Below are 14,986 nucleotides of genomic sequence, written 5' to 3'. Positions count from 1 at the left end.
TCTAATTACAAGTGAGTGGCTTCAGAAATTACCTTACATATTGTAACTGGACACCTCTGAAATAAGGCAGAGGGACAGCTGTCCTGTAAACAACAGCCTCATGGTCTTGTCATGATGTGATGGTAAAGACTGCTGGCCTTCACCATGGACAGAGGTTCCAGGATTCTAGCTGTTCTAAGTGCTGGGCTCCAGAGTGGGCCTTCCAAGTCCTGACTTTTCTAGAAAAATTTGTGAGTGACTAATTGACCAGGACTGCCTCTGCAGGCAGACCGAGGGAGGATGCCCAAAGGCAGCCATTTTTTAATGAAGGAGCCGAGGTGAGGGCTGTCCTGAGAGGACCCTGCATGGGAGAGCCTGCCAACACTCAATAAGGCAGCTCCGCTGTGCTTACCTGTGCAGTTCAGTGTCTCCCTACTCAGCTCTCCTCTTGTTTTTAAAATCTTGTAAGTGCTTTCAGTGAATCAATTGATGCTTTCAATTACCCAGGACACATCTGGCATTTCCTTACACATGATTCAGCATTTTTCCCAAGAGACATGAACATATACATTGGCACAAGGTTTGCAGATAGATGTCCACAGGAGTTTTATTCATGATGGTTCAAATGTGGAAATGTATGGATCCAAACCCACCAGGGGACAACAAGCAACTCTCAGGGCATACAAATGAAGAGCTACTGGTCAGTGATAAAGAGGAGAAAACACAAGGACATATACAAAGACATGTCTGGGTTGCCAGAGAGCCATGCTGAAAGCAGCCCCCTAGGAGAGCACATACTCTGTGTTCCCATTTAAGGGCAAAACTAACCTATCTCAGCAGGGAACCAGATTGGGTTGGTTGCCTTAGGGTGACCTAAGGGGAGTTAAAAGCAAGGAGCAACTAAGGGGGAGGTAGCAAATTTTCTGGGGTTATGGAAATAGTCATATCCATATGGAATTGATATTTATATTTATTTATTAATTAATTATATATTTTATTTATTAATTAATAATTTATTAATTTATATTTATTTATTAATTAGGGTAATGGATGAATGACTATAGACATTTATCAAAAAATACCCAGCTGTTTGTTTGATGTATTTTTACTATATGTATGAATACATTATACCTCCATAGAGTTGGTTCTCATGCAAACTCTACACATTTTTTCTTTAAAGACTTTTCTCAGTGCATTGGGACCATTTGTCGGCATTCTCGGGTCTAACATCCATTTCATGAAATTGAGGCTTTTGTGCCTTTTCAAGTTGTACCCTCCTGCAATTTCCCATTAACCCTTTAGTAACTCACTGAACTATTCCATGATTGACAATTGTCAAATAATGAAAATGTTCCAGAACATCAATTTGTGTTCAAGGTGATATTGTCTTGAACTCTAGTTGTTTTCACAAGCTGGCTGATGCTAGCCCCTGAGGAGGCCTGTTCACCAACTGATCCATAGCAGGAGAGCACAGTGGCTTCCTTTCCATGGTCCATGTAATGTATAAAGAACTCAGAGATAACTGTAATTAGTGTGATTTCCTTAGGAAGCTTCTCATTGTTTTCTGTTCTCCTAGGCATTAGATTGCACATAAATGAAAGCCACATATATGGCACAGCAAGATTAAGATCAGAGGTGAGGCTTTTGTCCACCTTAAGTGGTAGTCTTTATATACTACCCACCGGGCATCCCCCACACTTTGAATTTATGCATCGCATTCGGTTGCTGGGCATTTTTGGTGATGTATACAGTCAGACCCACACTCTAGACCTGGAAGTATCAGGGAGACCTTTTAGTTTAGCTTTTCATTTCAGATGTATAAAACTTAAATGGAATTACCCCCAACTAGGCAAACCTATATGCATCTAGGAACGTGAAGCAAAGAACTCACCTACCTGCCTGCCTTGAACTGCTTTTGTGCTCAGTGGTGAAACAGATCAACGCCTTGTTTTTTATTAATCCTGATTTACTTATTACAGAAAATAAAATAATATGTAGTGCTTCATATACGTCTGGTGTGTCTGAGTTTATGTAGATTTGGATATCACCAAACAAAGAGATTAAATAGCTTGTCCATAGTAACATGTGAAATCATACAGCTGATATGCATGTGTGTGTGTGCACTTGTGTGTTCATGTGTGAGCATGTGTGTATGTGTGCATGTGCACCTGTGTGTATGTGTATGTATGTGCATGTCTGTATGTGTGTATCTTGTGTAAGTGTACATGTATGTGTAGAGTCTAACTCAGACAGCCTGGCTTTATCCATCTTAACCATGCTCCGCATCATCCTGTCAATCGTCTGTGTATACCCATAGCTCTGTTTTCTAGTCTAGTCTGTCCTGGGGCTGTCTCCCCAAGGAGAATAACTTCCTGCCTCTTACCTTACATCTCATTACTTCCATTTATTAATAAATAAGTAACTTTCCTTTATTAAATTCAAAAGTCCTATTGATTTTGACATCAATTACAGCTGTGTGAGGTAGATAGTGGGGTATGTTGGGATTTTAGAATCTAAAGAGATTTTTTGAATGCTTTGAGTCATCCATTTATATATTTATTTAATAAATATTTAAGGACTGGTTGCTCTGTTAGAAGGAATAAGATGAGTGATGAATCAGGTCCAATCTCTGTCCTCGTCAGCATACCAGGGACCTTGTTGGGTGGAGGCATCACATTAGGAAGGAATGTAGAGAAGATTGTTCAGTAGGGACCAATACGAGGACCAATACCTTCTCCCTGTAGGCCAGGGTTTATGAAATGGAGCTGCCAGAGTGACAAAGAAACCTGCTATCTGTTTATATATAACCCTTCAAGCTAAGAATGTGGCTTACATTTTCAAAGGGCTGAAAAGAAAGAAAGAAAAAAGAAGACTATGCAGTAGAGACCTCATGCAACCTTGCCAAGCTGGCACCTTTGCCTTTCTGTCCCTTACAGGAAAAGCTTGCTCACCTCTGGGGTAGGGCACAGGAAGACTTGGGAGAAAGAATCTGGTTAGGACAAGATTATCTCTTATGTCAGTCCCTGGAAGGCAGTGTTTGAATACCAGCCACAGAAGCTGGCCCTGGTGCAGGAGGCTCTCTCCCCGGAATCCCTGCAATATCTTCTCTGTGAGAGGGAAGGTGCTTAGTAGTCATGTGAAGACTGATTGGCAAGATGGGTGATGATTCATCGTAACCATGGCAGGAAGATGCTGGAGGGTTGATAGAGCAATATGTTTTGTAAGCTCTAAGGAAGTTGGCTTTGCCTGTTGTTCCTACAGCACTTAGCAGCTGTTCTTCCTGCCATGGGTATCCTGACAATTAGTGCCTTTGAGAGGCAGCCAAAGTCTAGGGTGGGATGAGCATGGTGAGCTGGGATACTGGATCTTGTTCCAGCTTTCTCAGTGATGTGCAGATGACCTTTGAGTGTGTCAGGCACTTCCCATGCTCTGATGCTGCTGGCTGTGCCAGAGTGACCCACTTCTGCTGGTGACCAGCTCCTACCACTTTACAGTGCCTGGTGAGCATAAGGTATTCCTTGGAGAGGTTGTTCAGCACACTGGGGGTCGGCTGAGGTCAAAAAGAAACTGCCAAGAGCAGGTTGGCAGAGAAGGAAGCAGAGGGGGATAAAAGAAAGGGAATGGGCTGGAGGGGTTAAGAGCCAGTATGCTCTTGCTAAGGGCCTTGGGTTCAGTTCCCAGAACTCATGCTGGCGGCTCACAACCTGTAACTCCGACTCCAGGGAGATCTTATGCCTCTGGCCTCCGAGGGAACCTGCACACATGTACAGATTCCCACACACAGACACTGATGCATACATAATTAAAACTAATAGTGTGTGTGTGTGGGGGAAGTGGTGAGGAAGCTCTCTTTCTGTATCTACTTGACAATTGAACCCAGATAAGCTTACCATTTCTGGGTCTTACCACTGTAATTCCTGCTAAGATCAGCCATATCCATGGTGAAACTTTAGCAAGCAGCCTGCTTATAAACCAGTTGTCTTTCTTCTCTGGCTCAAGATAAACTCTAGCTCCTATAGTCAGTGGTTTTCACGATGGAACCCTATTTTGGGCTGCCTCTGACAGGCAGTGGCTGGGCAGAGGGCCTGGAACCTAGACCCACCTTGAAGGCAGGGGCATTTCTACTCAGTCCATGACAGCTATATCCCATACTTTGAGACTAGCCAGTATAAATGGTATTCAAGGTTTCTAGAGAATCTGGCTGGGGTCTGCCTGGGTGGGAAGGTGAACTGCATAATTCTGTATCTTTCTGTTTTGGCCGTGGACTGTGAGAACCATTCGCTAGCCATGTTCCCAGGAGTGGGGGAGAAAGTGTAGAGGACCAGATCTGGGTGCCCTGGCACCTGTGTTCAGAGGACCAGACCTGGGTGCCCTGGCGTCCATGCACCCTCAAAGCCTTGTTAGTTTACTTGTCAACTCTCATTCATTCATTCATTCATTCATTCATTCATTCACCTTGTAGTTCTGGGTACTAGACCCAGCATCTTGAATATGTTAGGCACATACTTTACCTGTGAGTTATACCGTGTCCTACTTGTCAACTCTTTCAGGTCTGTGTATGAGCATAAAAGTCTGCATTATTTTATTTATACACTGACTGACTTTGTCAATTCCTGAGTCACATATAATGAACAAGTGACAATTACTTGGTGGTAGTCCAGTCCGTTGCTCTCTGTCCTCCTAGGCATGGTTGGCACTTTCCATTTCACTCCTGTGAAACCACCGAACCATACCGCTGTTCCCACTTAGTCATTAATGAGATTCATCAGGGCTCCCCACTCAGTTCTTACTTTGCCTTCAGATGATTCTTACCTCTGCGGCACATGTTCTCCACAAGCCACATCTAGGAGGACCCAGCTGTGAGCCACCCAGCTGTGAGCCACCCGTCCTTAGAGGTAACTAGAGGCAACGAAAACATCACAGCCAGAGTTCTCTGCATCTCTCGCCTCTCCTCTCATCTGCATCTCTCATCTGCATCTCTCGCCTCTCCTCTCATCTGGCAGCTCTTCAGAGCATCTTGAGAGAAGACTGGATGAGGGCATGGGTGCACTTCTGTAAGATGCAGGGTTTAGAGATCCACCCTAAGCTACTCCTACAAGACTGCTAAAGATGCTAAGTGCATCTTATGGAGGCCTGGCAGGTGACTCTAGCTCACTTGAGGTGTCCATTGGTAGTTCAGATCTCTCTGGCCCTGCAGTTACAATTCACTGCTGTCCCAGTCTTTGTTCAGTCCAGATGCTGTTAGGATTCTGAGTAGAAGACAGCACCATGTAGTTGAGTGACTACAGAAGAACTACAGAAAGTGGACTGAAAAATATTATACCCAAATATCTACAATGAAAAGGTGGTTATTGACTCTTAAGGAGCCATATCTGCAATTGAATAATTCGTGCATTTTGTGATGTCTCTTTTTCTTTGGTCACTCAAGCCTCAAATCCTGGCAAGAAGGACAAAGTTCAAGTTAATCTCTGCCAAACTTCTCTGGAGTCTTGGTATTAGTAGCTCTGTGCAGGCAAGAGGCTTCTTACAACATGGCTGCACGGACCAGGCCAAAGGAGTGTCAAAGGCAGCTGTTGCTAAAACATGAGCTCTTAGACTAGGATCATTGTTCAATCTTAGCTGCTACAGCAGTTTGCAATCTGGGCCACACACTCCTTAGATAGTCTCTCTTATCCAGAGTCTGTTCCAGGGCCCATCCTTTGTGTCTGCCTACAGGCAACTGCAGTTGATACACAGTGAGTTTCTCACTGCTGTCGGCATCCAGGGTCCTCCTCACACCTCAAGCCCCTCTAAGAAGACAAGGGGCTGAGCGAGTTGTCTACTTGTGTATGGTGGCGCTGGCCTTTGTGTAAGAGGTCATTCCGAGAGACATATTTATGGAATAATTAGAACACCTCTCCAAAGCTGCAGGTGGCTCCATGCTCCCTTTCTCTGGGGACTTTCAGGGTATGGTGCAAAGTCTTTGGATCTTCGTTTTCTTCTTCTTTTTCTAAATTTTATTGTTTATTTTTATGTATATAAGTGTTTTACTTGCATGTATATCTATGTACCTCATGCCCACAGAGCCATAAAAGGGTGTCAGATTCCTTGAGACTGGAATTACAGATGGTTTTGAGTCACCATGTGGGCACTGGGAATCAAACCCAAGTCCTTTGGAAGAATAGCCAGTGTACTTAACTGCTGAGCCATCTTTCCAGCCCATTTGTTTTCTTCTTGTAAGAAGTGGGATAGTTGAGTGTCTGAGTCTTTGCAACCCTCCAGCTGCCCCAGCTGACATACTGTGTACCTAAGTGTAAACTCCCTCCCCTCTGAAGAACCTGCTATTGAGCCACAGAGGAGGAAGCCAATTGGAAGAAAGAATAGAGAACTCTCTTCTGCAATTCTCATGCTAAGAGTTAGGATTCTCAAGGGAAGGGCTTTGGGAGCCTGAGAGGAAGACGGATCTCAGAGCATGGGAAAATGTAAAGCCAGAGATGCAGAAGACATCTAATGGTGTCTCGTCCTTCCCCTAGTGTGGGTTTGGAACAGATGATTTGGGGTAGTTTTCAGAAATTCATAACTCAGAAGTTCATCTTAGGTTATATCAAAGATCATGTCATCTGACTGTATCTATCCATTTCCTCTTGAAATCAGATCTTATGATTGTAAGTTTAAAGGTCACTGGATTGAGCTAAGAAGCCAATTTCTTCATCTCCATTTGATATATAAGGGACCGCAGTCTACAAAAAAATTGTATGCCATGTTCATGATCACACATCCAAATTAATTGGAAAGGCCAGAAATATTGGGTGAATTTACATATCAAGAAATGAAGAGAACTTAAAGTACACTTTTAGGTAAATTCTGACAAACTTTTGCACCCAGGCAACTCATACTGCTGTTGATGAACAAGAAATAAGATCATTCCCTTGGGTACATGTGCAAAGTCATGGGAGAGCACAGATCTCAGTGAGAGTGCAGCTTCCATCAGAGAAGAACTCCATCCCCCAGCTTGTCCCCAGTCTGGAAGCAGGAAATCAATACCTCTACCCTCCCCCTTGCCTTTCCTTTTATGTCCTATTCCCAACACTTGAATTATTCTTTTAAATGGGTTTTGATTTCTGTCTGATTCAGGCAGAGTTGTCTAGGAAATGAGAAATATCTACAGACTGCAAGCTGCACAGGTTGAGTGATCCTTGGCTCCTCTCTTCAGAGCCACAGTGACTCCTGCCATGTTTTTACTGCTCTCCTTTGATGCTGCTTCTTCATGTCCTGAGCCTTGTGCCACGTGGCCACCCTTCCACCTTGTCCAGCTTCCTTTCTGACCCTCCAGCTCCCTTGCCATGGGGCAATGTCTAATGGCAGCTGAGGCTGAGTGACAGGTGCACCACTGGTTCTGTGTCTGGGAATGCCTATGGCAGGCTGAGGAGGGGTGCCTGGGACTTGTTCAGCTGGACTCATCTTTTTTTTTTCCAGGAACTGAAGGGGGTTGCCTTTTCCATTGCTCAGATCCATTCCACTGTAGGCACTGCCTTTCTCCCTCTCTCTCTTTCTCTCTGTCTCTGTCTCTCTCTGTCTCTGTCTCTCTCTCTCTCTCTCTCTCTGCCTCTATCTCTCTATCTCTCCCTCTCTGTCTCTCTCTGTCTCTCTCTCTCTGCCTCTATCTCTCTATCTCTCCCTCTCTGTCTCTCTCTCTCTTTCTCTTCCTCCTCCTCCTCTTCCTCCTCCTCCTCCTCCTCCTCCTCCTCCTCCTCCTCCTCCTTTCCACTCATTGTTTCCTTCCCTCCCATCTTGTAGCTGCAGCTGTAAACACTGTTCTTGGGGCTCTCAAAGGGAACCTGCTTATCTTCCCTGAACAGGGAAAAATCAGATCTTTATGGGGTAGTGTAATGAAGGGCTCTCAGTCACAGAGGATCTTTGTCTGAGTCCCTGGGCTAGCTGCTAAAATTCAAGCCCTCTTGACTTGCCCTTTAGGGCCATTTCCACAGTAATCAACCAGTCTTCTTAGGAACCTGTGATTCCCCTGACTCATTCATTCTGTGGTTCTCTCTGAGACTCTCCAGAATTCCTAAAGAAACCAGGGATGGGGGATGCTGATAGTCAGGAAGAGATGGGAGGAGAGGGATGCATGCTGGGAAGTTAGCAGTGGCTCTGGGAGCTGGAGGAGGACGTAGCAAAGGGCAGAGGGAAAGGGAAGCACAATCCCTTGAACGTACACATGGAAGTGCGTGTTTGTGTGTGAAAATGAGGAACTTTTATGTACGGCACTTCAGTAGAAGAAAGTACCAGAATTTCATGTTCTGAGTATTCCTCTCCTGGTCTCTGAACCTAGTCTGATAGGCTCTTGGGGAGAAGGGAGAGCAATGGAGGGAGGAGGGAGATTAATTGGTTGTGTAGACAGACAGCTGTTCACTGATGTTGGCTAAAACACTGCTGGAGTTAATTCTCCTTTGAACAGTTTGGAAGCACCATCCATTTCCTTCCCCTTCCAGTACATGCCTGCTTTTTGATTGCTCTTGTCTTTTTTTTTTAAGATTTATTTGTTTTTAAGTGTACAGGTGTTTTGCCTGCATGCATGTCTGTGCCCCGTGTGAGTGCTTACTGCTCATGGGGATCAGAAGGCAGCTGGTCCTCTGAACTGGTGTTACAGACAGTTGTGAGCCTCCATGTGGGGCAGCACATGGTCTTAACTGCTAAGTCATCTCTCCAGCCCCATACTACTCCAACTGCCCCGCTCTGAACTCATCACCTCTTCCTCTCAGGGCACCAATCTGTGTCCGTATGTCTCCCATGGCTACATCCACCACGTTTCAAAATGTATTCTAAATCCCCCTATGGAATTTATCTCCAAGCACAATGGATACTGGTCAGATCTAGTTCTCAGGAGCAGGTCTGATGTCTTTGGCCAAATCTTGTGGCTGCTAACCTGGGCTCTCTACAAGGCCCTACTGTTCTTACCTAGGTCTCATATGCATCTCTACTGAAAACTGAAGTCTTTAGAAGCTCTCTTTAATTATGTTAATCTGCTGTTCGAAAGTCTCCAAATTGTTCCCTCCTGTTTATTGGATAGACCTCAAAGTCTCTGTGTGGGATTCAAACCTCTCTGAAATCTGGCCTCCTTCCTCCTCAGCCAGTGCTCTGGGCTTCTGCCTGGCTTGCAAGCCCTCTTTCCCAGCCAACAATGTAGAAGTCTGTGAGAGACCCCGAGCCCTCCTCCTCTTCCTCTCAGGGCTCCCCAGGTGGTAGCTCCCTTTCCAGCCACCTGCATACATTTCCTCCCCATTTGAGATTAAACTTAATACATTTAGGTTACCATCTCCTGAACAGACCAGCTGCCCTTCCCAGCCTCTGGCAGCACTTACAGATGGGATCTCTGATTTGCTGTATTGTCAGCCTTCAGTGTTAACTCCTTGGTTACATCATATACCCTTAGAGTTGGGCAACCAGGCCTTGTAGTGCTCAACCCCGAGTATGCATGGGATTCCCCAGGCCCTTTGGAGAGACCTGAAGTGGACTGCTCAGGCAAGTAGCAAAGTGATGATGTAGGTCCTCTGATTTCTTTGGTGTCACTAGTGTGCCTGCAGCTGAAGGTCCCATGCAGAACAGCAGAATGTGCATGGCATGTGTCTCCCCACCCCATGTATGAAGCCTGTCCTCTGGGACTGGTAGGAAGGCCTCTGTCCCCTCTTCATTCCTGGTTTTACTCGTGCTGCCATGCATCCATCTCTGCCTCCATTTGACCCCACTTCCTGCTGCAGATGCTCCTTGTGCTTTATTTTGGTTGCCATTTTCCCTGCTCTGTCAGTTCAGGTTTGTGGGTGTGCCACTGGAGAGGTTGCTAGGTCGCTTACAAGTGACTTCTTCCTATGAAGGGTAATTTGAGAGATGTGAATATTCTGTCTCCAACAGCTCTTACTCCTCTGACAGCCTAGTACAGTGAGGAATTCCAAGGGAACAGCCAAAATGTGGGGAATGTTAGGGGAAAGATCCTATGTGTGAAAGTCTGGAAGGCTGCCTGCCTGCACACACTACTGATGGAGGGAGTTACACTCTAATAATGTTTCTATCTAAAGATGAGTTTTCCTATTCACAAGCTGAAGGTGAGCAGGCCTGGGCTGGAGGTAAGATTACTGCAAATATAGAGCATTCATTCTCCAGGTTCTAGAAGGGCTCGGGGGAAAAGCTCTGTGTACACAGAGTAAGTGAGGCTACATGGTTGGGGTGGGTGCTAAATCATGTACTAAGGCCAGGACAAAGTAGGGAAGAAAGCAAGACAAATACCCACAGAAGAGCAGTCACTGACCAACACCAGTTTTTTTGTTGCATTGACTTGGAAACAGGATTTGATTTGTTGCCCTTTAAGGTCTTCCAAGTTGGCAATCAAGAGATTAAAAGAATTTCCCTTATCATATGTCATGTTATGGCTTCTGGAGGGATGTCAAGACAGCTTCATTTTCTCCCCTCCCTTTGTGTGTATGTATGTGTGCATGTGCATGTGTGCAGGGGCAAATGTGTGTACAGATGTGCAGAGGCTAGAAGACAGCCTCGGATGTGATTCCTTGGGTGCTATCTTCCCTATCCCACCCCCGCCAGCTCTTTGAGACTCTCATTCACTTAGAACTCAACAAGTAGGCTGGGCTGACTGACCAGTGAGTTCCAGGAGTCTGGCTGTCTCTTCCTTCCCACCACTGACAAGTGAGTAGCTCTTTTATACACTGCCTCTGAAGACCAAACTCACGTCCTCCTGATTACAAGGCCAGTGCTTTTAGTGATTAAGTTATCTCTCCAGCCTCAACTTTTTCTTCTGATTTATCACAGGCATCTTTTTGTAGATGCTGTAAGAGGTTGAAAATCAAATCCATTTTGGGAAAACATGGGGGCTGCTGGGGTGGGAAGGTCACCTCATTAGCTGTCAATCTATGCATGGCCTCCTTCCATACAAAGTTGGCTTGCTCTGGTCTGAGACAGAGGTCTATAGTCTCAAGGTAAGAAAGGACCCCAGGGCCTCTCAAGCTCAACTTTCCACAAGATAAAGGAATGGCAGCTCCTTGTACATGAGTTTATAGCAGGGCTTCTCAACTTTCGTAATGTTGTGACCCTTTAACATAGTTTCTCATGTTGTGGTAAATGCCAACCATAAAATTATCTTCATTGTTACTTCATAACTGTAATTTTGCTACTGTTATGGGCATCTATGTTTTCAGATGGCCTTAGGTGACCCCTGTGAAAGAATCGTTCAATCCTCAAAGTGGTCATAGCCCACAGATATATAGAGAACCACTGGTACATAGTCTTGTTGGCCGAGCCTAATGGTGGGGATTTCACTTGGATGCAGTGTGCCTAGAGTGTGCCATGAGGTAGGTAGCCAGGTAACCTGCAAGTGACTTTTACCTGTGAAGCATAACTAGAGAGATTTCTTTGAGACACAAGTTCATAAGAGAAGTAAGACAGGTGAAAACCTTTTTAAAGTCCCTGGTAATTAAATAAAAGTAAAATCAAAGTAAAGAGATGTCATACTTTCCCTAACAAATTGGCAAAGACCCTTAAGAGGTTAGAACTCAGCTGTAGGCAGTGATTGGGATCATGGGCTTACATCCATTTGTAGATGGATATTTGGCTATGTGTGTTAAAAGCCTTAAAAAAAAATCTTGTCCCTTTGGGGTTGGCAATGTCATATCTAGTATTTTGTTTTAAGAAAATAATTGTATTTCAAAGGTCTGGGCTCAGTGACAGAATGCTTACATAACATGCCCAAAGCCTAGGTTCAATCTTCAGTATCGGGGGGAGAATATCAAAGAAATAATGGTGTTTATGTGGAAAGGACTTAGGTAAATGGAGCTTTTCCTAGTGCAGATGTTTATGTAAATAGAGCACAAGGAACAGCCAAGTCCCGAACAGTCAGGGCTGGTTAAGGCAGTGGCACTGGACATAAACTTTTCTTGGGCTTTTAACATCCTTTTACATGCATCTTATCTCTGCTATAGGGTAGGCCTGTCAGCTTATGGGTGAAGTGATGGGAATCTCCCCTAGGCTAGCACTCAAGCTGGTGGTACAGGGGACTTAACCTAGGCAGTGTCTCTCCCAGGCTGAAGCCTGTGTTTCACAGCCTCCCATGATAGACACCGGAAGTGGAAACTATGCTCTAGGAAGCAGGATCCCATGTTGGTGCAAAGTGTTGAAGACTTGCAGATTACACACAATACAGCTTTTACAGTCTGAAAAACTTAGTTAAAAAGCTCATAATTAAGCAAAAATTACATCTATTTATTTTGTGTGTGTGTGTTTGCATGTGCATGCATATGCCTGTCTGTGTATGTATGTATTTATGTGCATATGCATGAACCACAGCAAATGTGGAAGTCAGAGGACAACTTGCAGGGGTGGTTTCTCCCTTTCTATCTATCTTATGGGTTCTATGATTGAATTCTGGTCATCAGGCTTGGTCTGAAGTCTTACTCACTGAGCTAACTTAATGGACTCCATGTTTAATATTTATTCAGAGTCTCAGTTTTGGTAGTCATTATTCATTTTTAATCCACCAGTTCCCAGATTTTCCTTGCACTCTTTCTATCAGTTAGCAAAGCAATAGCTATTCTGAGCTGGCATCATAGAAGTCTGGCTGATCCTGGCTTAGTTGAGCTTTCCCATGCTGGGGAAGGCCAATGTCAGGGGCCCACTTGTGGGTATTGACTATAGGCTGGCTATTTTTTGAGCTCATGTTGATATTTCATATGATATTCATGTTACTATTCCATATGTTCTCTTTATAGTTTTTAGTAACATTGGGAAAAAGGTGGCCTGAATCCCCAAAGTCACCCAGCCAGTAGCAACAGACCTAAGACTTAACTGGGGTAGGGACCTCAGAAGCAAATTCCAATATAGCCTTGTAGGTGGTGCTCTCAGGTGGGTAGTGTGTGAAGGAAGCACATAGAAGGTTCCCTTACTGAAAGTTTGCTACAACACAGAAAACTAAACTCAGCCTTAAGCTCTAGTCTTCAAGGTAGAGGGGCAGGCGGGAGGAATAGCAGGGAGACTTGGCTTTGAACTCCATTCTCTGTCTTCTTTACACATGATTTTGAGCAAATCACTTTTCTCAGGCCCTTCACTGGCAGAGCAGGCATAAGGACAGCCACACTGGCATCGTGATGTCAAAGTGCAATATAATATATAATGCTTGGAACTCAGTTAGCCTTTCTGACTATCCTTCCCAGGTCCCCTGAGTGAGAAACTCCAGGCTAGTTAGAACACAGTCAAGAATGGGCTTTGTACGTACTTAATTAAGCTGAGTCACACTTACATGCCTTTGTTAAGGCATTATATTTTTTACATGTGTATGTGCCTGCTTGTCTGCATGTGCACATATGTGTGTGGTGTCCATGGAGACCAGAAGGGAGCATCAGATCCCCTGGAACTGGAGTTGTAGGCAGGTGTGAGCTATCCAGTGTGGGTTATAGGAATTGGACTTGGGCCCTCAGCAAGAGCAGCAAGTGCTCTTAACAGCTGAGCCATCTCTTCAGCCCTTCTTTAAATCACTTAGATTTATTTCATGTAAACCGTAGCTCCCCTTCCTGAAGCTGTCTAGGCTCTTCATAGCACACCACCCACACTGTCAGACCAACTCTCTTCTCTCTGTAGGCTTGACCTTAAGTGCTGCTGCAGCTGGACTGCTTCAGGAGAAGTAGCTCTCCTCTTCTCAACGTGGAGCAACCCCCAGGATTGCTCCACTGGATTGGAGCAGAGTATGCAGAGGGGCTAAGACCTTGGTTTTCAGGAAACACCTGTGACCAGGGAGTGAGGCTTCCTGTGGCGGAGGAGGAAAACTGGGTGGCTGGTTGGGAGGCTAACATCTGAGTCAGAAGGGAGGACTGAGCTGGGTAGAACTCAGCAGATTCCTTGGCATGCACTACAGGAGGATTCCCTGAAGGGCTGCACAGAAAAATGTGCTGTGTGCTTGGCAGGCCAGAAACCACAGAGACCCTAGCCAGGCTCTTGGAGGATTTGGGAGCAGAAAAGCAGACTCCTCAGGTGGTTATTTATAGAGCCGGTAGCAGTAATGATCAGTTAGAAAAATAAATTATAACTCAGTTGAACCTGAAATAGCTTTGCTTTTGCAACCTTAGGCTTTCCGAATGGGTCGCTCGGATGTCACTCCCTCCCAGGAGTGTTCCTGCAGGCTGAGGAGCAGTCTCATACTAGGCTCACACATGCCCACCCAGAGCTTCAGAGGCAACTGAGAGGGAATTTTTGGCAAGATCCAGGGAGCATCCTGTCCAGATGATTCCTTTCTTTCTCCCATGGAATCCACAAAATGGTGCTGTATTCCCTCCTTCCCATCAGCATGTATCGGGATCAGGAGGCATGGATTAGTCCACTTTCTATTATTGTAGTAAAACACAAAAGCAACATAGAGAAGGGAAAGTTTATTTGGGATCACCATCCCAGAAGGGTGTGTCTATCAAGGTTGGGAGGCATGGTGGCAAGCAGGCACGGAAGCTGAGAGATTACATCTTTAACTGCAAACAAGAAGCAAAGGGAACAAACTGGATGTATGGCGAGGCTATATGTTCTTAAAGTCTACTCCCCATGGCATACTTTTTGCAGAAAGACCACATCTTTCAAACATCCCTAAATAGCACACTGCCTAGGGATCAAGTGTTTAGACATATGAGCCTCTGGGGTATGTTTCTCACAGTCACCATGAGACATAGGTAGACCTTGAAGGGACGGAGACCCATGGCGTGCCAAGCACCAGCTTGTGGTCAGTACTGTCTTGGCTGCAGACAGAGATTCTGGTGGAGATAGCCTCAGACAAGCTGGTGGCTGACACCTTTACAGATCTTGTCTTTCATCCTTCCCTCTGCCAACAAGCAAGACTGTGTGATGTTCACATTGACACCTTGGAAGAAGGGTCACCTTGAGCTTGCCCAGCCCACTGTTTGGGGTCTTGACAGTTGGGCATCCATCTGGCTTCCCCTCTCCTAACAATCTGTTCTTTTTTCTCATTCATTCATTCATTCATTCATTGACT

The sequence above is a fragment of the Grammomys surdaster genome, unplaced genomic scaffold (genome assembly GCF_004785775.1).
Source record: "Grammomys surdaster isolate TR1022 unplaced genomic scaffold, NIH_TR_1.0 100, whole genome shotgun sequence".
Taxonomy (NCBI): domain Eukaryota; kingdom Metazoa; phylum Chordata; class Mammalia; order Rodentia; family Muridae; genus Grammomys; species Grammomys surdaster.
This window is presented reverse-complemented; position numbering follows the sequence as displayed.